Here is a 24,078-nt window from a genome sequence, read left to right on the forward strand (position 1 = left end):
GAGGTCCCCTAGCCCGGTCCCCTCTTGGATCGGTTCCTTGATGATCACGCAGCTTTAGGTTAGCGAAGGACAGCAGCAGCAATTCTTCTTCTTCCAGCGGGCCTTAAAGTTAAGCATCAGTTTCGACTTCAGCTTCTGAACGATTTCCATCAGTGAGAGGTCCCCAGATATACTGCTGGTCTCTCATTCACTCTGCTGGGTCACACTCAGGCAACCAATCATTCAGAAGGGTATTCAGGTAGGCAGGCAGTCAATCAGGCTAACAGTGCATTCATGCCATTCCTCTACATCCAGACACTCACAACACGGAATGTGGATTTGGACAAGCACCCATCCTTTCAGCACTCCACACTGCATTCATACCAGTTTCGTGCAGGGCTGTCTCAGTCTTTGTGTCACACTCCAGATACTAGACACCCATAACATGAAAGGCATTTTTGTCACACACTCCATTCACTCAGGTCCCACCCAAGGGTGTACCCACAACATACAGTCATTGGGAAGGCTCCAGCCAGTCTGGCCTGGACTTCCCCACAATACCATATATGGAACTTCCACCCAACAGCCAGTCAGGGGAAGGAACAGAGTCAGGGCTTCCCCGGACTTCGGGAAAACAAGGTAATGGGCGATGGAAATCCCTATCAGGAATCCCGCGATTCCTATGGCAGGGCCTGTGTATCCCAAAATAGAGGATACTCAGAGCATCTGCCAAATTCAGAATGGAGTTGCCAGCAGCCCATACCTTGATCTGTGGGCCACACACAGGTGCCCAAAAACATACAATAGGAGTACAGGGTTGTACTCCCACCCACGGGTGCCATAAGGGTATCCAAAAGGTCTGGTCACCAAACTAAAAAGAGAAAGAGCTGCACTGCCAGGAGTCCCACATGAACTCCTAAGGTCTGGTCACCAAACTAAAAAGAGAAAGAGCTGCACTGCCAGGAGTCCCACATGAACTCCTGCACGGAAAACAAGACAGATACATGATAAAAAGGAATAAATGACAAGGATACGGATGCTCTGTCCCTCCGATGCATTTCCAGCATCACAGTAATGAAACCCAAAATCAGTATGTATTCTTGTCACAGCATAGTGTTTTTCAAGAGACACTTGAATGGGGGAAGATGTCGCCAATCGGACATTATGTACCTCAGAGAGAACTAGGTGTTTGAACCAATAATAAGAATTAAAGCTATGAGTGCTAGGGGAATTAAACCATGAAATGAAATGAGTTGAATTGATGTGATGCATACTGTATTGGCTTCAATGTATTAGTCCCCGTTTTACAGATTTCAATATTAGGGATAGGTCGAAAGATTCTTGGACATTCTTCTGTAGCAGTGTTATTAAAGTGACTCACCTTATTTCTTATTGCCATAATGGGCTCTTCCATTGCAGATGAGATGGAAAGCATATCCTGCAGGAGAACTGTGGTACAGTGTAAGTCAACCTCCAGCCCAGTACCCTGTAGAAATAGTGCAGTGTGAGGAAAACCAGGCAAGCCCATTTCCAGACGGCTGCCCCATAGGTGTAGAGCAAAATGCAGTTTACCTGCACCCGAGGATGGGGTGTCCTCCATCCTGGGCCAAACATGAATCAACCGGCACCATGCATCTCCATAATTGCCAACCCTACTGATTCAGGTGGTAGGCTACTGCTTTTTAAGCAGTCCTACTGCCTACTGATATTCCTGTCAAAACCTACCGATTTTTCATTTATCATAGCTCCAGTAGGCCTGACTGCTTGAGGCCCAGAGCAGCATCCTAGAGGTGGGCGTATTAATGCCCCATTGTTTTGATTGATGGCATTGCGTTGCCTGGCTTCGGAAACAGACACTCAACTCTGCCCTGCGCACCCTGAGGTTCAGGAAGTGTCAGAGCATCACCGTGACGCCCGCCATCCTGTGCCTCTCTCTGTGCTGCCTGCCTCATTGTGCTGTGAGTTCCGAGCCAGTGATCTGTGTCTCACAAAATTCTTCTGAAATCGCCTGTCACTTTGCGCTCAGCTCTGCTGTAAATGCATACAGTTGCTAGCTGGAAACCGTTGTCTCCAACAGTGCTAGATTACCCATTAGGCCAAGTAGGCACCGGCCTACGGGCCCCACTCATTTTAGAGGTCTGTGTCTATTGGATTTTGGATTTAATTTGGATTTAAATAGGATTTTGTATTTAATTTGCAGCCCCTGTTAGCCTTTTTAAAAAAGTAATCATACACACACACACCCATTAAAGGGGTACAAGAACATCATAATACATGAACTGTGTGTTCATAGTAAAATGAAAGGCAAGCAATAGTGCTGGGGGGGTCAGTAGATGAATTTGGGAAAGAAAGATCAATAAAACCTAGGAATGTAGATGAAGAGGGTTGACAACCAGGAAAAGGAACAAAGACAAAATAATGGATGATATGGTTCTAAAGGAGAGAATATTAGGGTGTGAGAGGAAAGTGCTTGAAAAGAAGAGCAGGGAAAGGAGACGAAGTGGGTAAGGTCCACTGTAGGTTGTTATAATTTCTTGTTAAATTCTGCTGGTCAAACTGGTAATGTTTATTTTGTAAACTCTTTTTTTAGGTTTGCATGAGTTCTGAAAATGCTGACAATGGAGGCATGTTTTTGTACTTAGATTGCTTAATGATCTTTCACTTCAAAGGATATCTCACCAATCGCTGAATGCTCCACTCAACCCAACTTCTCTCCATCCAGAGCTTCCCTCTTTACTGCTCCCTCTGCCAATTTCAGCTCCTATTCTACCCCTGCACCACACCTGTAACCCCATGCATGCTTCCCTGACATACAGCACTCAGTTGCTTCCTTGCCTGAATGAATGTTTCAAATATTATTGAATATATTTATGCATGTATGTGATTTATAAAGCGGCAACCTAGCTGTGAAGCAAGAGAGCTCTACATCAAGAAGACAGACGGGGTTACAATCAGGGTGCAGTGGTAGTAGAAGAGCTAGGATGGGTAATAGAAGCAGAGGAGGCAGAGAAATAGGGTTTAGTGGAGTGATCTGCATCTGCTGATAAGTTATATGAAGATAAGGGTCTACAGGTTCTTTCTTATGTCTAGGGCAGAGAGGGACAGACTTATCTGAATTGGTAATTTGTTTCAGACAGAGGATCCACAGCAGGAAAATGCCTATGCAACAGAATGTAATCTGTAGAGGGTGCAAGTGCATTAGCTTTCTTTAATTTTTATTAAAAGAACATGATGTGGGTAATCCGGTTTCTGAAAGTGACACCTGCTAAACAGACGCCCCCTTTCATCAAAACTCCAAACCATAGCATAGTGCATTTTAGTGCCTTTACTGCACCATTCTCAGCTCCTTGCTCTCCAGTGGCACATAGCATGTTCAAAAGTCACATGTGCATCCCAGACAGCTGCTGGACACAATGTCCCTGGGCCAGAGGCAGCATTTTTACTTCTGCACCACTGTTGTAAATTATCAGAATTGTGTGTTTTATCAGTGTTGTGGCAGGGTAATTTCTAAAAATAATCCATGCCTGGATATTGTATGGTGACCAATTGAGAGGCCATAATTATGAGAGGTACACCAATTTGATGGCATGTATGTGTGAACCATATGAGTCAAGGTCCAGTGATGTCAGGGCAAGGTAGGTTCAGGCTAGGCTGTTTGTCTCCACTCAGCCCACTGAGAAAATAGCCAGTAGCTGCCTGTATTGATTCCTGGGTTGAAAGAGTAATACATTTCCTCCAGGACCTCCCAAAACTGATCTCCTAGAAGTTGGTGCATCAAAGCAGCACTGACATAACACTCAGCCTTGCAGGATGGTACAACATGAAATGAAGCCTTTCAAGTCAGTAGGCAAGGGAGAGGGGCAGAGTGAAAGAAGCCAGAGAGGGAAATAAGCCTGAGAGGGATTTCACCATCTTGTTTTGCTGATAGGTCTCTCTTCTTTTCTGTCCCCTCTATTTCCTGCAATACAAGCCACTCTGTGTAGTATGTCAGAAGGCCACTTACAGCAGGCTTGCTTTGAACCAATCCCCTGTGTCATTGTGCCTTTATAGTGATGGGATCCCCACGGTCCTTCCTTGATTCATATTTAGATTTTCAAAAAGACAAGAAGAATTTGCTGGACTTCTATTGGGAGTGCAGTCCACTCCAAAGTCCTCCAACAATGAGGTGCAGATAGAAGGTATCCAAGGCAGAGAAGAGCTGTTTCGCCTAACCATCCCCTGGGAACCTGGGTGCAAAGTGCTGTTTCACCTGAACTTGTATACTGGGCAATAGAATTGACTGAGAATTTTTCTCCGAGTTTATTCTAAAGCCAGGTGTCCAGTCCTCAGATTTCAGTGGGCCAACTACAATTTTTCCTTCTCTGAACTGCTTTAGAACCAACAGCTAGTAAAAGTTCACCCCTTTTCCCCGGGTGTTTACATCTACCCTGTCAAGGAGCCCCTTCAGTTCGATAAAGTGTACGGTCTTCAGCATTCGGCTTCCAGCTTCAGAGACTAGCTTTCTATGGGCTTGTTCTAGAAGTGTATATATTGTCTGTGTTTCAGCAAATTCTAAAGACGCAGTCGTGGGGTTCCTTGGGAATCTGATTCTTCTTGTTGGACCTTTGTCATTTGTCTGGGTCCGGCACTGACTTGCTAAGTTTGTGAAAGATTGCCATTTGCTAAGGGTGTAGGAGACCTGACTTTTTTGATTTTTATCAAATTAATAAAATGATGCTGGTAATTCCATCTCTGAAAGGGACATCTGCTGAACAAAGATCCATGCCAAAAACATAGTGTGTACTTGTGTCTGCTGCATCAGTATCATAATTTGCTACGCCTGCCCTACCAGTGGCACAGAGCAGGTCAGAGGTCCCAGGTGCCCATTTGACAGCTGTAGTGACTGCCAGGTCTCTGCAGGTCTCTGCAGTGCAAGGGCTGCATTTAAGATATGCACTCCTGCTGGGAAAACCACACAGCAGGCAGCTGCCCTGGGCGCGGGCATTAAAGGAGTACACCCATTCACAGGGAGGAGCCTCATACCAGGATGCTGCCTTTGTAAAGGCCTTTGATCCTAGTGAGAAGGGTAGGGGCTGGATTAAAGTAGTCAGGCGTGATCTGCTCTGCTCACCCTCCACCGTTTTCTTTATTTCTGCCTCTCTCCCTCCTGGTCCCTCCATTTCCTCTAGAGCAAAGCACTTTGGGTGTGATATCAGAAGGACCAAGTCCATTTCAAGAACAGTTATTGTACCACTAAGGCAACCTAGCTTTAGTCTAATCACCTGCAGGCTTTTGCCTTTAAATGAGGGGTCTCTCTCCACTCCTGAGATTCACAGTGGAACTACACTTGAGAAGAACTCACTAGACTTCCTTTGGAAAAGTCACACTTTCTAAAGCGCTCAGCCTGAGGTGGAGAAGGAGCTGTGCAAGGCAGAAATGAGACCTGCCTCCTACCCATTCCCAGGGCACATTGGGGGTGAATTTCTGCTAAGGACAAGAACCTGCCACTCTGCACTGGAATGTCCTAAAGCTAGAAGAGCAGACACTGAATAGAAGCATCCTGTCCTCAAGCCCCTCTGTGTGGGCCGCAAAGTGTCTGGAAGGCCAGACAAGCTGTGGATCCCCATTTTATCACACTGAACCGGTTGCACTGGGGTCACTGCACCTTGAATGAGAGAGAAAACACTGATGCTGGCTTTTGCGCTCCTCCACTAATCTAAACTGCACTTCAAACCAGCTCGATGCTGAATCGTGTCCTAGCTGAGGCTGTCACTTGCTAGGCCCAAATCCACTGCTCAACGCTGGAACCCAATCCAAACTGCCGAAAGTCACGCACCGACCCTCACATCATCGCCCATTCAATCACCATTTTGATGACTGCTGGCCATCGACTGGAACGTTGGAGTTTCACGTGCTGACCCTCCCAGTGGCTAAAGCCTGAAACGGTCGGGCCCAACTGCAAAGAGATCCTGGGTACCGCCCTGACCTGCATTACTGAGAAGCCCCTTCGGATGCACAGAGTGACCCCATTGGGTTTAGGCCCAGATGATCCAGCATCACTGAGCTTGATCCATCAACATTTGCATCAACATTCGACACTGTGTTTTACAACGTCAACCCACCAAAGAACTAAAACAAGGTACTGTTAACCACTAACTGCCCCCAGGTCCACTTGGGCCCCAGAGAGTGGTTAATTAACTACTGCATCTTCTTTCACCCAAAGACATATCCTTTTTTGTGGTTCATAATTTGCCTATCACTATCACCCCTGTATTCATGCTCAGTGTGCTACCTAAATCAGTCTGTTGCTTTTACTCTTTCTTTCCACATGGCGGTTTTGTAGTGTTTTCTGTTTAGTTGTCTTGCAGATCGTGTGTTTTATTAAAGTGTATCTGTTTGAATAGAAATTTGATTGGACATTCCCTTTCTTTTGGACTGTTATGTGCTGCTTTTTGAATCACTACTGAATCACATTCACACCCCACTGAAGAGCATAGCCTTCCCTTGGTCCATGTTACCAAAAAAGGAGAAGGAGGCATATCTCTTCATTGTACCCGTTTTATCTTTATGATTGTGGTGGCTCTTGGTTTGTAGAAGTATGAGGGCTGAGTGGGCATGTTTACCCCTTCTCGCCCTTGTAATCCTGCAGGGCAGAATCCAATTTGTCACACGGTTTCATCCAGGTTTTGACCTCTTCGATCTCTGGCACCAACGTTTTCTTGCACAGTAGCTGAGAGATGGGATGGCAGGGCGTTATGATGAAGACAGTATTTCCCTGGTTAAAGAGGACTATCTTCACATCGCCTCTGTAATCTTTTTCGATGACTCCAGCTTCCACATGTTGTGTTATGTTACTTGGCATTTATATAGCGCTCTATATATCATTGGTATGACTTCAAAGCGCTGGTAGGTTGAACGCCCTCGGGAACCGTAGTTCTGGTCAGTAGAGAGAGATAGTGTCATAGGGTGCGTGGGTGCACCAGATATGTAACCAGCTGATGTAATTGCCGGATGGTAGCTGCATCCTAGCATTAGGTGTGGTGCTGAAGATATCAGTTGGATGTGTGCAGTCTGGTGGGTGGACACCCAGACTGGGCTCCGGCTGCGTTAGGCCTAAAGGACGCATATGTGAGCAACTAGGCCGGAATGTGCTTGGCTAGCTGCGTTTTATTAGGGTGATGAGGTATTCATGGGGTCGTATTCGTATGTGAACAGCTAGGCCGAATTTATCAGGGGTATAGCTGTGGTCTAGTTGAATGATGGTGTATAGTAGAGCGTAAGTGGAGTGATGTGATATGATGGTTATCTTTAAAGCGCCAGAGACCAGGCACGTGAACTGGATGGCAGGGAACACAGCGACACAGGGACACATAGAGACAGGGGGCTGGCTTACAGCGACAGGAGGGGGGAATACGGATAAATAGCAACAGCATGGGGAACAGGAAAGCAGGGCACACAGTGATACACATGTGGTCATGTTAACATTTACATTCGCATTAGTATCTATATGCGATTCAGGCTAATGTTTACAGCTCCACCCAAGTGTGGGACATGCCAACATTTGCATTTCTATCTAGAAGTGACTCAGGCTAACGTTCACAATCCTGTGCGGGTCCGGTGTTCACAAATATAACTAAATACGTAAGTGTGGTATTGCTAACATTCACAATCCCATCTGGGTCTGGTGCATGTCAATGTTCACAAATCAACTAAGTGCGGTATTGCTAACATTCACAATCCTATCTAAAGGTGACCCAGGCTACTGTTTGCAAGTCTAACTAGGTGTGGCGTTGCTAACATTCACAGTTTATTATGGGTCTGGCGCGGGCTAATGTTCACAATTCTACATGATGCGGCATTGCTAACATACACAATTCTGAGTTAAGGTAATATTGAGTGATAGGGTTTTCCGGAGTAGAGTAATTGCTCTACTCCACACCCATGCCACACTTACTGTTTGGTTGCTGCTGGTTGATGGCTGGTCACTGGACACCTGCTGACATGATCTGGAGCCGCTTCTGTAGGATCCGCCCTTTGCCTGGGGGCCCTTAGCCACAGGGGCTGCATGGGCCGAAGGCTGCCCTGGGGCGATGTGTTATGAGCAGCAAATCCACGAATCAGGGGAGGGGGCAGGACATTGGCAGAACAGGCAGGCCCGGGAAGTGGGAAGCCCAGTAATTTCAAATGCGCACTGAGCGCTGCACGCACATTTGCCCAAGCAACTAAGCCAAAAACTAAAAGGGCCTTAAAAGGTTCACCTTACCTTGCCCAGGTGACCACAGCAAGTGCCGGAGCAACAAAGAGAACGGGGCCTACAGCCTCGATGGCACAGTGGATTCAGCCCACTAATCAGGGGAGGGGGAGGGACATTGGAGGAACAGGCAGGCCCAGGAAGCAGGAAGCCCAGTAATTCAAAATGCGCACCGAGCGCTGCACCTACATTTGCCTAAGCAACTAGAGCAAAAACTAAAAGGGCCTTAAAAGGTTCACCTTATCTTGCCTAGGCGACCACTGAAAGTGCCGGAGCAACAGAGAGAGCAGGGCCTACAGCCTCGATGGCACAGTGGATTCAGCCCACTAATCAGGGGAGGGGGTGGTACGTTGAAGAACAGCAGGCCCGGGAAGTGGGAAGCCCAGTAATTTCAAAGGCGCACCGAGCGCTGCACGTACATTTGCCCAAGCAACTAGGGAAAAAATGAAAAGGGCCTTAAAAGGTTCACCTTACCTTGCCCAGGCGACCACAGCAAGTGCCGGAGCAACAGAGAGAACATGGCCTACAGCCTTGATGGCACAGTAGATTCTGGCCACCAATCAGGGGAGGGGGCGGGACGTTGGAGGAACAGGCAGGCCCGGGAAGCGTGAATCCAGGTAATTTAAAATGCGCACCGAGTGCTGCACGTACATTTGCCCAAGCAACTAGGCCAAAAAAACAAAAAGGTTCAGCTTACCTTGCCCAGGCGACCACAGCAAGTGTCGGAGAAACAGAGAGAACGGGGCCTACAGCTTGATGGCACAGTGGATTCAGCCTTTCTGACATCAATAGAATGTTTATGAGTCAATCCAGATTTTGGCGCTACACATCCATATCTACAGGTGTTTGCACCTTTAAGACGGTCTTGACTAGGACCTTTCCCCGGGGTGCAATTATTACTTTTTAGACAGCATGAAGATCACATCCAGCTGCCATGGACATTGCTCTGGAGGGAATATGGGCTATTTTGGTTAGCCTCACTGTACTCAACATCCACCTTGGCTGTGGGTGAACTCTGTATCAGGGTCCTTATAATCCCACAATGACACCACTTGGCCTCAAGGACACACCAACCCTCAAAAATAGGTAAAGAGTTTAATTGTATCTTTATTTAAGGGGCCCTCGAAGGGCCATACCTTTCTACCTTAGATAATTATGGGCAATTCCCTCCCTTGCACAGGTATCCTTCAACCCCAGGCTTTCCCCTAGTTATTGATATCCTCCACTACCTTAAGCTATCTGACTAACAGTGATTGCCTAAAGGTTAACACTTTATATCACCAACACCCTCTGATCCATCTCTCTCCTACTCCTTCTATTTCACTCTACCACTACCCCTCTCTCCACGCTACTACGACACCATCTCCACTCTACTACTAGCCCTCCCTCCAAACTACTACTCCGCTCACACCTTCATACCCAGACTTTCAACCCTCGACTCACCTTACCATGCACTCCTTTGTCTATCAGTCTCACTCTCACACCGTCCATGCACAATCAGAACCCAATACCATGTTCTGTCACTATCCAATACCTTACCTTGCACACCCCTTGGATACTTCTCCACACCTTTCTCCACCATCCTTCCTCTGCCTGCTCGCTTAGTCTGCTTCCTTATCCTTCCTCAGCCTCACCTGAACAACCCACACCTTCCTGCCTCTTGTTCCTTCTTATATCCTGCCCTTCTCTATCCAATGGCTAACTCCCTCACCTGGTTCTCTGAGCCAAATGCTGGCTTCCTTTCTCCCGGGACTTGTCAAAGGTGAGTAAAGGCATATATAGTGGCTTTACCCACACCGCGTTCTGTGGCTTGGGTCCTCTGCTTTTCAGCAATGACATCCTGCTACAGACAGCAACAGTCTTATTTCTCCTGTGCGTAAGAATTGATCCCTGTGTAGGGCTTAGGGGTGTTGTTAATATTATCCAAGTGGGCACAACGTTTAAGGTCTGAATACATTTCTTTTGCGTTTAGTTTAGTTTAGTTTATTGTTTGCTAGTTAGGCACACAGATGTCATTTGGGGGGCACCAGAGGTCGCAAGTGCAACCTCTGAGGTCTTCCTTGCAACCTCTGTGGTCTCCCTTGCGAACTCTAATAAAATAAAATAAAAGAAAATATATATATATTTTTTTTTTGCAATACAAGCTCCTGGGCTGTGGCCAGCACCATGTGGCTCTTTAATTCTGGAGTGGCTAGCTTTCTTGTTCAGGCCCCTTAAAAAAAGAAGAAAAATAAGAACATGAAGGCCACAAGTCTAACACTTTCAGCACTGAACCTAAATACGAAAGAATAGGAATGCCAAAAAATGTGTCTTTCTGGAATTCTATACAATAATTGCTAGACTCATTAAAGGTTTATTTTAGGCACACCTCTTGGGGGGTGAGTCACTGATTTAGTCGGTTTTCAAACGCCTCAACTCAGTCTTTCATCCTTCTAAGGTCGATAAATGGGTACCAACACAGGTTGGGTGATATTGGGTGTATATTTCTTCTATGTAAAGCGCTTAAGCTTAAGTGCTATATAATAACACATCATTATCATTTGCTAATGGACATCTGCTTGCAATCACAGTAATTTGGTAATATGGGCCTGTACACACTGATCGTAACGATATATGGCGATCCATTAAGGTATGAAATGTACATCACATTATAGTGATATCGTAACCATATTTTTCGTAGTGTACAATGCTATGTGATGCCACTTCCTGTTTTCTCAACGGGTGAAAGGTCGTGTTCCATCACTTCCCGCGATATCACTTTGGGGTGGGGTCAAATGACATCACTTCCTGTGATGTCATCAGGGGGTCAAGGGTCATGTGATGTCACTTCCGCTACCCCTGGCATTTTGGTGTAATGACGTCCTTGGTTAGGCGCTTATATAGCAAATACATTCTGTTTCAAAGCGCCCACAGGAAACCAGGGAGGGAACATGGGATTGCAGTACAATTGAAATATGCAGAAAAATACAGTGGGGGAAGGGACGGACGAAACTACTATGCCTTGTGAGTATTCAGAACATGCAAGTGCTGCATGGAAGAGGGCAGTGGGGTAGATGCTGGGGTCTCCTTGCTCTAGGCTGAGCCACAGATGAAGTGCAAGGTATGGTAAGTGCTATCCTCATGATCCGACGACCAGGGAGGGCAGGAGCCCATCCCTCATCACTGCGACATCCACTCCTGGAGACAGAGACTGCAGCCACTTCAGCAGCATTCTGCTGTGGTAAGCAGAATAACGTCTAAATTGCAGCAAAAGTATCAATTTGCACACCACCTCTACACTAGATGGTGCATGTGTCTGATATCTGCCTTCGCGCTACTCCAGAAGCAGTATTTCCGTTGCTAGTTCTTTGTAATAACATGATCTGACCATTCCAAAATGGCCGTCAACACACGTTCATTCTGTTCCTAAGCAACATGTAAATATCGTCCCAGCATGCTCTGATTGACTTCACCGTCCTTTTTACACCCCAATCAGGTGCGGCAGCAGGCGGAAGCCAGCCCACACCGGAAGGTCCCACTAAAAGGCTAGATACCTCTCTGTGCCTGTGTTATTTATTAGGATCTGCCGACCAGGGCAGGCAGGAGCCCATCCCTCATCACTGTGACATCCACTCCTGGAGACAGAGACCACAGCCGCTTCAGCAGCATTCTGCCATGGTAGCAGAATAACATCTAAATTGCTGCCAAGATATCCATTTGCATACCACCTCTACACTAGATGGTGCATGTGCCTGAAATTTGCCTTTGCGCTACTCCAGAAGCAGTATTTTTGTTGCTGTTGCTTTGTAAAAGCACAATCCGACCATTCCAAAATGGCCGTCAACACGCGTTCATCCTGTTCCTAAGCAACATGTAAACACCGTCCCAACATGCTCTGATTGGCTTCACCGTCCTTTTTACACCCCAATCAGGTGCGGCGACAGGTGGAAGCCGGCCCACTCCTGAATGTTCCACTATAAGGCCAGATACCTGTCTTTGCCTGTCCAGGCCGAAACAGCTGCGAGGGGCCACCCACGCTGTACGCAACATCTGAAATCTGCTCCAATATCCTATTGAAGGGTAAGCAAAAGTGCTCTTTTCAAATTCCATCTGCGCACAACCTACCTTTAGCCCACGCCACCCTAGACATTGCTCCTTTGTCAATTTACTATTGCCTGTGACAACTGCGTTCTTACATGCCCTGTATCATACTGCCACTTAATTACCCACGCTCCCAGCGGGTCTACATCTTTGTAGCCTGCTAAAACATCTATGATTTGTACCTTACGCCATTCATAATCATTACATTTGTTATTCACGCCCGATACAACATGACCGGTACTCTGCCATACAAATTAGTATTTTAGCAGAATTGCTAGTATGCTAGTATTGTTCCCTAGTATTTAGCAGCCGTAACAACCATTCCATTGCCAAGTTACAGCTCATGGGTCATGATTGCACTGCGTGATTCGCTCTTTGACTTGTATACATGTAACTAACTGCCATTCACATTTTGTTTTTCAAACTTATTGAGTGGCCGTTCCCCTGTCTCTTGTACTGCAACACATCGACATTTTTCTTGCAAAGTTTATGCTAATTGCATTCTGATTTATTTCATGACATTCATGCCTGCTATATTTTGCCACTTGCATTCTGCTATTCATAATTGTACTGCATGATCTGCTCCTCTGCCACTTATAATTGGAATTATCCTAGTACTTCTCCCCAACCTAGTGCTCGTCAGTCTATGCCACTGTAAAGTGTCTAGTTCCTATAGTTTGACCATACTCTTCTAGTCACCATGCTCACCATACCTTAGCAAGTTGTTACCAATATCAGCCTCCTCTCCCTATTGATCCTAGCATATTACACATAGTGCTTAGCCATGTGTATGCAATTCTCTGCTACAGCCTTCACCATAATCTGCATTACAATTACGTACCTATCTACCTTAGCCACTACTAGAACTAGCCTCATACTGCTACCCACTATGGATTCTAACCCCACTGCTAGAACGCCACACATTTGCTTATCCATGGCGCTAAGCTTACCGTTATCGACCCATATACCCCCTTCACTTTTCCTTGCCGACAAACAGTACCTAAAGACATCACACTTTCAGGTTTCTTACCATCCGGCCTATACACTGCACTTAAAGTTATAACACCTCTGATCTCCACCTCCCTGGACCTCACACACCAACGAGGTTTCCCACAGCCTTATTCTCTGATGACTCCAGTACCATTGCTTACTACGCCGCCTCTTAAAGACTTGCCTACTCATATCACACTTCCCTAAGGTCAAGCCAAACAAGTCTAACACCACTATCCAACACCCCAGGCCCATCGAATTACAGGAATCTTTGACTAGGTTCTAGATTCCCATTGTTGTACACCTCTCCTATAATCAAACGCACTACCATGGCAGACAACTCCTCTAAGGATTCGGTATCCATTGCTCCAACACTCAAACATTGCCCCCCACAATCCAAATGCATACTGGACAACGCCCCTTCCATAATCAAAGGTGCCCTTATCAATGCAAGATCATTTCAGGCCCATGCACTTGATATTACCGATTACATAACATTGCATGACCTTGACTTTATAGCAATCACAGAGACGTGGCTCCATGCCGCATAGGGACCCTCTCTTCTCTTGCTATCCCTGACAAATACTCTATCATCCGGCATGACCGAGATTACAACCTTTCCAAAGGTGGGGGTATCGCCTTTATATATAAAACAACACGTGGTTTAAGAATCATTGCCAATCAAACTATGCCCTCTGCAGAACTACTATCCATTAAATTACTGACCTCACCATCCAGCACCATCACCATACACCTCATTTACCGTCCCCCAGGCCCTACCACCACATTCAAAGATGATATATAGCTCCTCCTATCCACTAACACCAAACCTAAATCTCAAGTCATCCTTCTGGGTGATCTTAACCTGGGCTTTCAGGACCCCAAAGACCCAAAGGCTTCTGCCATTGCCTACACTATCGCTGAATTAGGATCCTTACATAGAATAACCGAACCAACACACATCAAAGGTAGAACCCTTGACTGGTTAGCTGACCTCAACTGCGACATAAACATCATATCCAACACACCTTGTGCATGGTCAGACCAACACCTGATCTCCTTCACCATAAAAGAAGACATCCAACCCAACAAACATATCCTGGCCCCGCCTATGAATACTAGAAACAAATGCAATATAACACTGGAGAAACTGTTGCTCTTTCTTCAGCCAATTATCAGCCCTTCCACTACATTCACAGATCCCACTGCCTTAGTTGACCTCTATAACCGTACTCTACTCAAAGCCATTAATATGATAGCACCACTAAAACTGTGCAAATCTAAACCACGGATGCACCTCAATTCATGGTACACCCCTCACCTCAGATCCCTATGGAAATTGAAAAGAAACTCAGAAGCGCTATGGAAAAGTATCCCCTCCACAGCCAACAAGGATAATTTCTCATTAGCTATATAAAGACAATTATAATGACAACATCACCAAGGGTAAATCAAGCACCAAGGAATGCTTCAACATCTTGAAAGAGCTAGAATCTCCTGCCCCACCTCCTGATACTTGAACCAAAGATGTTTCCTGGTGTACTTATATTCAGAATACATTACAAGATGCAATTACAATGCTTCAAAGCAAAATAGAATCTAAAAAACTCCACACATCCAACACTTCCTCTATTCCCAATCCCACTTCTCCAGACAGGTATACACACAACCAATAACATTTCTTCCTCCTCTCGCTCAAAGAGGTTGAGAACATCATTATGAAATTAAAACCCTCGAACTGCCAGGGAGATATCTTCCCTGCTCCCCTTATTAAAGAGGCTGCAAAGGAACTCGCCCCCTTCATTACATCCCTTATTAATGCTTTATTCAAATCCAGTACTGTACCTAACAACCTAAAAGATGCCTGGGTACTTGCACTAATAAACAAGCCAAATGTAGACCCCAATAATCCCTCTAATTTTAGACCCATCACTGCAGTACTCTTTCTGTTGAAAGTTTTGGACGGAGCAGCTTATCTGCAGATTCAACATCACCTGGAATCCAACAATCTTTTGGTCTCAGACAATCAGGGTTTAGACCCAGACATGGGACAGAACCAGTTTTGATCGACCTTAAGACCCAAATTCAAGCCCTCAAAGACAAAGGCAAACTGGCCCTGCTGCTCCTTCTTGACCTGTAGGCTGGGTTTGACCTTGTGAACCTCAAAATATTTTGCAACCATCTTACATCTGCTGCGCATTTCTCGGATGAAGCTAATGCTTGGATCAAGTAATTTCTCAATAATAGATCTATGAGGGTCTTTGCACCATCAGCTTCCGCAAGAACCAACACCCGTTCCCCAAGGTTCCTGCGTGTCACTTACACTATACAATATGTTTACCAAGCCACTGTTTGATGACCTCGACTATTTGGGTGTCACCTATACTAACTACGCTGATGAAACCCAAATACTCATCCCTATCACAGGTGACTATGCCACGGGCAAACACTTAACAACATTTACCTCATTATACAAACCTGGATGGCCAAGCATGCACTCTTTCTTAATGACAATGAGACAGAGCTGCTCCTTCTTGGGTCAACTGCTAAACTGAACAAATTAGATGATCAATTCACTTCTTTAAACATTGATGGTAACATAATCAAGATTTCCAAAGATGTAAAAACCATATGCATTTACAGAGAGTCTGCTCTCTCACTAACAAGACAAACCAATGCCATTGCATCCTCTTCTGCCTATACCTGCAAACGTATCACTGCCTGCAGACCATTCACAATGCCGGCAAACTGCATCACTATAGCTAGAGACTTAGTCCTATCAAAACTTGACTATTGTAATGCACTCTATCTAGGAACTACTCAACGCAACTTAAGTAAGATGCAAGTCATACAAAATAACGCCATTCGGTCAGCTCTGAATATCCCGAGATCACAACATTTCTCTGAAACCAGGGCTAACCTGAACTGGCTTGGCGTCAAGCAAAGAATGGCACTCAAAGCTTTGTATCTTACTCACAAGTGTCTTGCCAGCTTGGCTCCCCAATACCTGTCCAACAGCTTCAATCGTAATTTACCAACCCGTCCGACCAGAACTGCTCAGTCTCACTGCATTAAGATCCCCTGTTTCAACATACAAATAGCAGGAGGGATTAGCTTCCCTGTCATCGCAGCGAAAAGTTGGAATGTGCTCCCCATAACACTAAGATCAGAACCCTCATACCACAAAATCAGAAAACATATCAAGCTTTGGCTACAAGAGCAAGAACACAGCTAATCCCCGTAACACTGCCTACCTTGTACAATTTTCCTTTGATATTGTAAATATGATATGTATTAACCTGCTCTCTACCTAACTATTATGTATTTACGAAGTTTTACTGTATATGTGCAACTTGCCAATATCCTATCAAATTCAAAAGTATATATGTAACCTTGTAAAATGTAATTATGCAACTTGTAAGTTAAGCGCGCAGATGTCTCAGAACTTGAAGCGCTCTACAAATAAATAAACTAAACTAAACTATGCAGCCAGCATCCATGTTGGGTGGAAAAATGCGAGTCTCCAGTGCGGAGGGTGTGCCGAGGCAAGTGCTGAAGGTAGACAAAAGCTGGGGAGATTGGGTGTGAGTGGTCAGGGGCCCCAAGGATGCATAAGGGTCCAATATACCAATCACAGCAACTGTGGGATTAGCAGAGGAGGGAACAAGGGAAGTAGGAGGAAAAGAGGACAGTCTCGAGGTGCTTTCAGTACTTAAGAAGGTCCTGCTGAAGACATAGAGGGAGTGGGAGGTTGTTCCAAAGGAGGGATCCAGCTGAGGAAAGCAAACAACCTCCTTCTCCCTGTTTAGCTAAACGCTTTACACACAGGGAGTTGGTGCCAGATGAACGCGGAGGTCTAGAAGAGAGTATTTTGTAAGAGAGAGTTGCAAATGGTTTGGTCCCCGGCCCCAGACAACCTTGTGGATGATGCAGAGGGATTTGAATTTGATCTGTGCAGCAACCAGGAGCCAGTGGAGACTTTATAGGGCAGAAGAGATGTGGACCCTGGGCTTAAGGCCAAGGATAAATCTTGCTGATCTATCAGGAAACATTGAGTTTCTGGGAGAAAGTGAGAAAAGGGAGAATTCCTTTGAGAAGAAACAGTTGAAAGTGGGACTTCTTAGCAATGTCCTTTAGTGTGAGGGATGAAGGAGAGAGAGGAGACAAAGATCACTCCAAGGTTTCTGGCTTTAGAAGAAGGAGCAAGCGGAGAGCCCAAGGTGGGAGGCCAGAGAGAAGGAAAGAATGGTCCCAATCAGAAGGATTTCAGTTTTGCTGGCATTTAGACAGAGATCATTGGAAGTGCACCATGCCTGGATGGCAGATATACACTCAGGGATGAAGGAAGGTACGAGCGAGTCAGCAGGAAGTCTGAAAAAGAGTTGAGCGTCTTCTTGTCAAGCCTTGGGGATCCCTCCCGTGCTTCTTCTCACCTGTGTCTTTTACAGAGCTGTCCTGGGCTTTGGATTTCTTCTTCCGGCATGGTTTCCGGGGTTCCTTGGGCTTCTTCTCCTTCCTACTTTTAATGAGGGTAGGGGCGAGCTCCCTCGGAGGCCACATTGACCTGAAGACTCATCCAAGTCCAGAGGAACTCCGAGGAGCAAGTCCCCAGATGCAGGGAAAAGGCCACCTTGGCATAAAGAACCCATGATGACGAATAGTTCAGGGACTTCTAGAGAAGTCCTTAACTTGGAAGAATGATCCAGCAGTGGCAGTCTCACTCCGTATGTAGAATAGAGTCTAGGTGCGATGGAACTCCTTATGAGCAAGGCAGTGGACCTGCTGATATGAAGGAAGGCACGCTGTTCTTTCCTCAAGTCGGTCTCAGACCTCCTGGACTGAGTCCTATGCACTCCTACGTTGCGAGCGTGTTGGGAGGATAGACTAAGCAAAGCCCAAAGGCACAGATCACAAGAAGGGTAGAGCCTAAATTGGATATAAGGACTACAAGATAATGGATAACCTGTGTGATAAAAAAAGAAATGAAATAGCAGTGCTCAGTAAGGAATAACCCCTAATGATAAACCCCAGCGTGTCAGGCCAGAAGAGCAGGAGTGTACCTGATAACAGAAAACTGGCATGAGCGCCGTAGAAACAAATAGAGTGAATACTGACTAGGAACGGTAGAGAGAAGAGAGCAGGACCCCAAAGAAGGACCAAGTACAAGGTGCAGGATAGTCAGAAGCGCACTTGAAAGGATAAGTGCGAAGGTAATGATAGTGTGATAAAAGTCATAAGAACGGAAGATAAAGATAAGGAAAAGCTGCAAGGTTGCGAAGCGACAGTGAGGGAGCCGCAAGGTGAGGCAAGATAAACAACAGAGCCACGAGGAGCGGTGAGGTAAATAAAGGTGCTGCGAGGGACGGCAGGCAGACTAAGAACTGTAAGGACAGAAAACTAACCTAAGATGGTAAAGACACGCAAAGGCAAGGAAAGCAGAGAAGGAACTCCGGCTGAGAACCGGAGTGGGCGAGAGAAATCCTAAAGGCAAAAAAGGTTGCTGGCACTCCAGAAACAGAGAACTAGCAGTGTATTCCCCAATAGACGGATACAACGCGGAGAGCCGAGGTCCCCACACACCAATATAGATGCTGCGGCCATGTTAGTGGAAGTCTAGACCGTTGATCTAGAGGGAACTGATGCATCTTCCTACATGTACCTCCACTGTTTCCAACACTTCCACGGGTGGAGCATGACACATCTTCATAACACTGGATGTTGGGGTAGAAGGAGGAGATGAGGAGTGCCAGCTGAGCAAGGTAGATATTAAAGAGCCCTGGGGAGTGGGTGAGATCAGCTCCTGGTTTTCTTTGTGTAGAACTCCATTCTATTAGAACATGTCTTTGGTGAAGGTCTCATGGTGTAGCTCTGGTTCTCAATATGTTCTGTTCTCACTCCAAGGACAGTGATGGCCATAGCTAGGTCTCTCCTCATTGTGAAGATTAAACCTGTGAGTGTTTGGGCTGTAGCATTTACTTCCCTAGTCCCGTTTGATTCAGATTAGAGGTATGGCAGTGAGGTTTGAGCAGTGTTAGTTGGACCAATGTTTTGTGTATTTGGCATGATTTGGATTTGTATGTAACAGGATATTGTAAAAAGGAGGAAGTAATTGTAAAGACTGAAGGCTTGTCTTTACTCCTGCCCTATATATGGCAGTGTAGAAGCACAGAGGACCCCAGCCAAGATTCTCTATTCTGTAGCTATGGTCGAGCAATGACTGCTTAAAGCTCTCTGGAGATGATGCGGGCTGGTTCTTAAGTACAGTGTAGTCCCCAAGCACCCACAAAAGGATGTCCACAGTGTTAGTGATAACACAGCTCTTTATATAGAAAAAGGTTCAAGCTATATACACATAGTAATGAAACCCAAAATCAGCATGTATTCTTGTCACAGCAGAGTGTTTTTCAAGATACACTTGAACGGGGCAAGATGTCGCCAATGGGACAATTTGTACCTTAGAGAGAACCTTGTGTTTGAACCAATAAGAATTAAAGCTATGAGTGCTAGGTGAATGAAACAATGAAATGAAATGAGTGTCATTGATGTAATGCATACTGTTTTGGCTTCAATGTATTAGACCCAGTTTTACATATTTCAAAATTAGGGATAGGTGGAAAGATTTTTGGACATTGTTCTGTAGCAGTGTTATTAAAGTGACTCTTCTTATTTCTTTTTTACATAATGGGCTCTTCCATTGCAGATGAGATGGAAAAAGTATATCCTGCAGGAGAACTGGGGTACAGTGTAATTCAACCTCCAGCCCAGTACTCTGTAGAAGTAGTGCAGTGTGAGGAAAACCGGGCGAGCCCATTTCCAGATGGCTGCCCCATTGGAGTAGTGCAAAATGCTGCTTACCAGCACCCGGGGATGGGGTGTCCTCCATCCTGGGCCAAACATTAATCAACCGGCTCCATGCAGCTCCATACTTGCCAACCCTACTGATTCAGGCAGTAGGCTACTGCTTTTTAAGCAGTCCTACTGCCTACCGCTATTCCTGCCTACCTACCTATTTTTCATTTATCATAGCTCCAGTAGGCCTGTCTGCCTGAGGCCCACAGCAGCATCCTGAAGATGGGCCTATTGATGCCCCATTGTTTTGATTGATGGCATTGGGCTGCCTGGCCACATGAAACAGACACTCAGCTCTGCCCTGCGCACCCTGAGGTGCAGGCAATGTCAGAGCATCAGCGTGACGCCTGCCATCCCGTGCCTGTCTCTGTGCTGCCTGCCTCATTGTGCTGTGAGCTCCAAGAAGTGGTCTGTGTTTCACGAGATTCTTCTGAATATGGTCGACCACTGTGTGCTCAGCTCTGCTGTAAATGCATACATTTGCTAGCTGGAAACTGTTGTCTCCAACAATGCCGAATTACCCATTTGGCCAAGTAGGCAACGGCCTATGGGCCCCACTCATTTTAGGGGCCTGTGCCTATTGGATTTTGTATTTAATTGGGATTAAAATAGTATTTTGTATTGAATTTGCAGTCCCTGCACTGCGTTAGTATTTTAAAAAAAAAATCATATTGGTCTCTGTCTCCCCGTGTCTGCGTGTGGACCCCTCCCTGCCGAGTCTGACTTGCAGCATTTTCAATTGTTTTCAGTTTCTACTTTCATGCCCCTGTGTGCCAGCCAGGTCCCAAGCGCAGACTCAATGAGTCTAAGACACACCATGGCTGGAGCGCACAGGCAGGCAGGCAGGCCTAGGAGCACCGCCACCAGCAGGGGGACTAGTAGTAAATTGTCATCAGAGGACAAGCAAAAGTGAGGCGAGAAAGGGAGAATCAACTGGGTGAAAAGGCTGCAGAGGAGACAATGCAGTCAGCTAAGAGGAGAGGGTTAGAAAATGGAATTAGTGGAGGGAACAGGTTGGGCGCGATAAAGAGGAACTGTGAGAAGTAAGAAGGCAAGAACATGTGAGCGGGAAGAAGTGAAGATGAAAGAGAGACATAAGACAAAGATATAAAACATCATAGTGAAGGGCAGAATCAGAGAGGCACTGCCTCTACCACTCAGCCCGCTGTGTGCCGCTCACCACAGGGCTCCCGGGTCCTGACCTGTCCCCCCGCATCGCATCTTTCTCCCTCCCCACAGTGGACCCACTCTGCCTGCTCTGACAAAGCCCTTCTTCTTCCTCATGAATTATTAAATTGGTGTCCCACTGTCCAGCAGCTGGGGCACCTGCCAATCCCTAGCGCCCCTAGACGCGATTCTCTGAGCAAGCCATGCAAATTCAAACCAAGCGATCTTGTAGACTCCCCACTGCATCCAATATTAAGGCAGAGATTATCAGAAAAGCAGCATTTTGCATGCACACAACACAGTAATTAAATATCCGCCATCAACAACATATCTGCATGAAATAGGTTTCTCAAATTTCTTTGCTAATGGGGGGGAAAAATGTGGACTGCCCATGAGTCTCCAACGGGTTTAATCCGGCTCTGGTCTCCAGTGATCGCTGCAGGCATGGTAAATTACTTAAGTTGTTTAATCACAACAATAAATGATATGGGCAGGTCGTATCAGTACACTTCACAAGTCAAGTGTGTAATAGAAGCCCCACAACTAAACTTTGCACAGTCCTAGCAGCTTACATTTAAGGCTATAAATATTCACCCATGAGTTAACAATTGCCATCAGGCACTGGAGCACAAGGGTTCATTAAAATTTGGCACAATCTCTCCCACCCCACCTACAGGGAGTGGAACTCGAAGGAAGACTCTTTCTAGTATCTGGGACGAATAATGCTGGCCGAGTTCCCTTTCACTGAAATGGGGATGGCGAGGGTCCAGGGGGCCTTATGTCTCACTGGCTCATGCAGGGACCTCGAAGAGTGTGAGAATGGGCCCGGGTACGGTACTTCTCTGGCCCATGGGCACACTGGACGGCATCAGGGCCTTTCCACCTTTAATATGGAAAGGGTACATGCATTAGCCTTGGGGAGGGGGGCAGCAAACTGCCCCATGTTGCCAGTCAGCAATAATAGAGCACTATATTTCTCTTTATAGTTCTGGGGCTTTAAATGTGCACTTTGCACGCACGCCTTACAAGCTACATTTGCAGGAGACATTGCGGCCGTCACTTCCCTTGGGGTATAGAGAAGTGTTATCACTGTGTTGCCTTTTCACACACATTCCTCCACAACAGGCACTTGCTGACATGAAAGGATTTATAGCTTTTCCGTGCCTATTTCATGTTTCAGCTCCCTCCTGTCTGGGCATTTGGAGATAATCGGAGGCATTAACTATCAGATGTATTTCTTTGACATTTCATTGGGTAAATTGATGTGACATTTCCTGCAATGTCATCATTATGGTTTTTACTAAGATTCCTACAGATTTTTGGTCACAGAATGTTGACATGTATGCAGCTCATGACTTCAGAGGAGATCTGAACAGTAACAGCAAAACCGCTACCCACTTGTTCCGTGAAGGTAACTGTGGTGAGTCCTGAAGCCAGCTAGGCCATCCTTACTAGAGTCCAGATGCAAGGTAGATTTCCTGTCCTTCGTTGTCAACATAGACAACCCCTTCAATGACAACAATGACAGAGAGGCTGCACAGATCTATCCCGTAAAAATCTGGGTCCCTTTGACTAGCAGGGAGCCTGGTACGACTCAGGCACAAAGTTTTCGGTTCTCGGCGCTCATGTGCAGGGCAGAGTACACACACTGCCACCAGTATTGCCCCCTCAAAGTCGTGCAGTGCTGCTGTCCCTGTTGGCGACGACGAGAGAACTTTATCTTGCTGACAGTTTTTTGGGGGATGTTAGATACCGAGGCTGGGCCTCATTACTCCAATTTTTCTGGTTGAGAGTGTAGTCGGATGGCAGGGATTATACCACCTGGAGGAGGGAGGGTCCGAATATTGTAATTGGATAAAGGTTCCTGTCATTGAAGGCGGGCCAAAAAAGTAAGTACTGGGACAAGAAGGAGAGAAATGGAGGTAACATTATATCACATAGATAATCAGGGCTCTTGACTTTATCATACATGTGTCTAAAGAAATGTGTACGAATTATGTTTGGACTTAATATATTTCTTTTTATATATATATCTGTCCAAACTATATAATTTAATTGTAAACTATACAGAAGAAGGAATTTTGCCTGGAACTTCTTAAAGATGCAAACACTCTTCAAATAAATACATTTAGTTAGTAGTTTGAGATTCAAAATGTGTCCTTTCCATAACAAATGTGGGAGAAAAATGTAAAAAGTCACGTACAGCAGAAGGCAAGCAAGGGTTTTCCGGGGGAATGCATAGGTTGCTGTTTCCTGGTCTCAAGCTCAGATGAGAAATGTTATTTCATCTGGTTTTTTGTCTGAAAGGATACTCGTATCACCTGTGACATTCACAAGATGCAGACTGAGACTTGTAGATTGGTTGGTGTATATGAGCGGTGGGGCCATTTGTTTGATTTGAGTTGTGTATAACAGGGTAAAAAGCATTTTGGGACTGCTAGTGCTTTCGCATAGTGAAGTCAAGGGGCATGGTCTGAAACAGCAGCACAATGGATGAATAAAGGGAGGAAAAAAATTCCCACTCATTTTCATAATTGTGCCTCAGGGAGTAAAAAAGGTGAAAGGGTTCCATGTGTCTTTAAAAATGAAACTTCAGGGGGTGTGGTTGAACGCTGAAGAAGATGGCCGTGTAGCCGCGCCGCTCGATCCCACTGTTATTTACATAAGGCATTAAGTTTGTTTATTTGTGCATTTTTTCTTACATTTTTCCTGCTGGGTTACGTCAGGCTCGTTCCGCGAGCAATCACTAAAGCTCTGGCGTTGTTCCGCCCTTCGGGAGCTTT

Source organism: Ambystoma mexicanum, chromosome 10 (assembly GCF_040938575.1).
Source record: "Ambystoma mexicanum isolate Mex_15411 chromosome 10, UKY_AmexF1_1, whole genome shotgun sequence".
Classification (NCBI taxonomy): Eukaryota; Metazoa; Chordata; class Amphibia; order Caudata; family Ambystomatidae; genus Ambystoma; species Ambystoma mexicanum.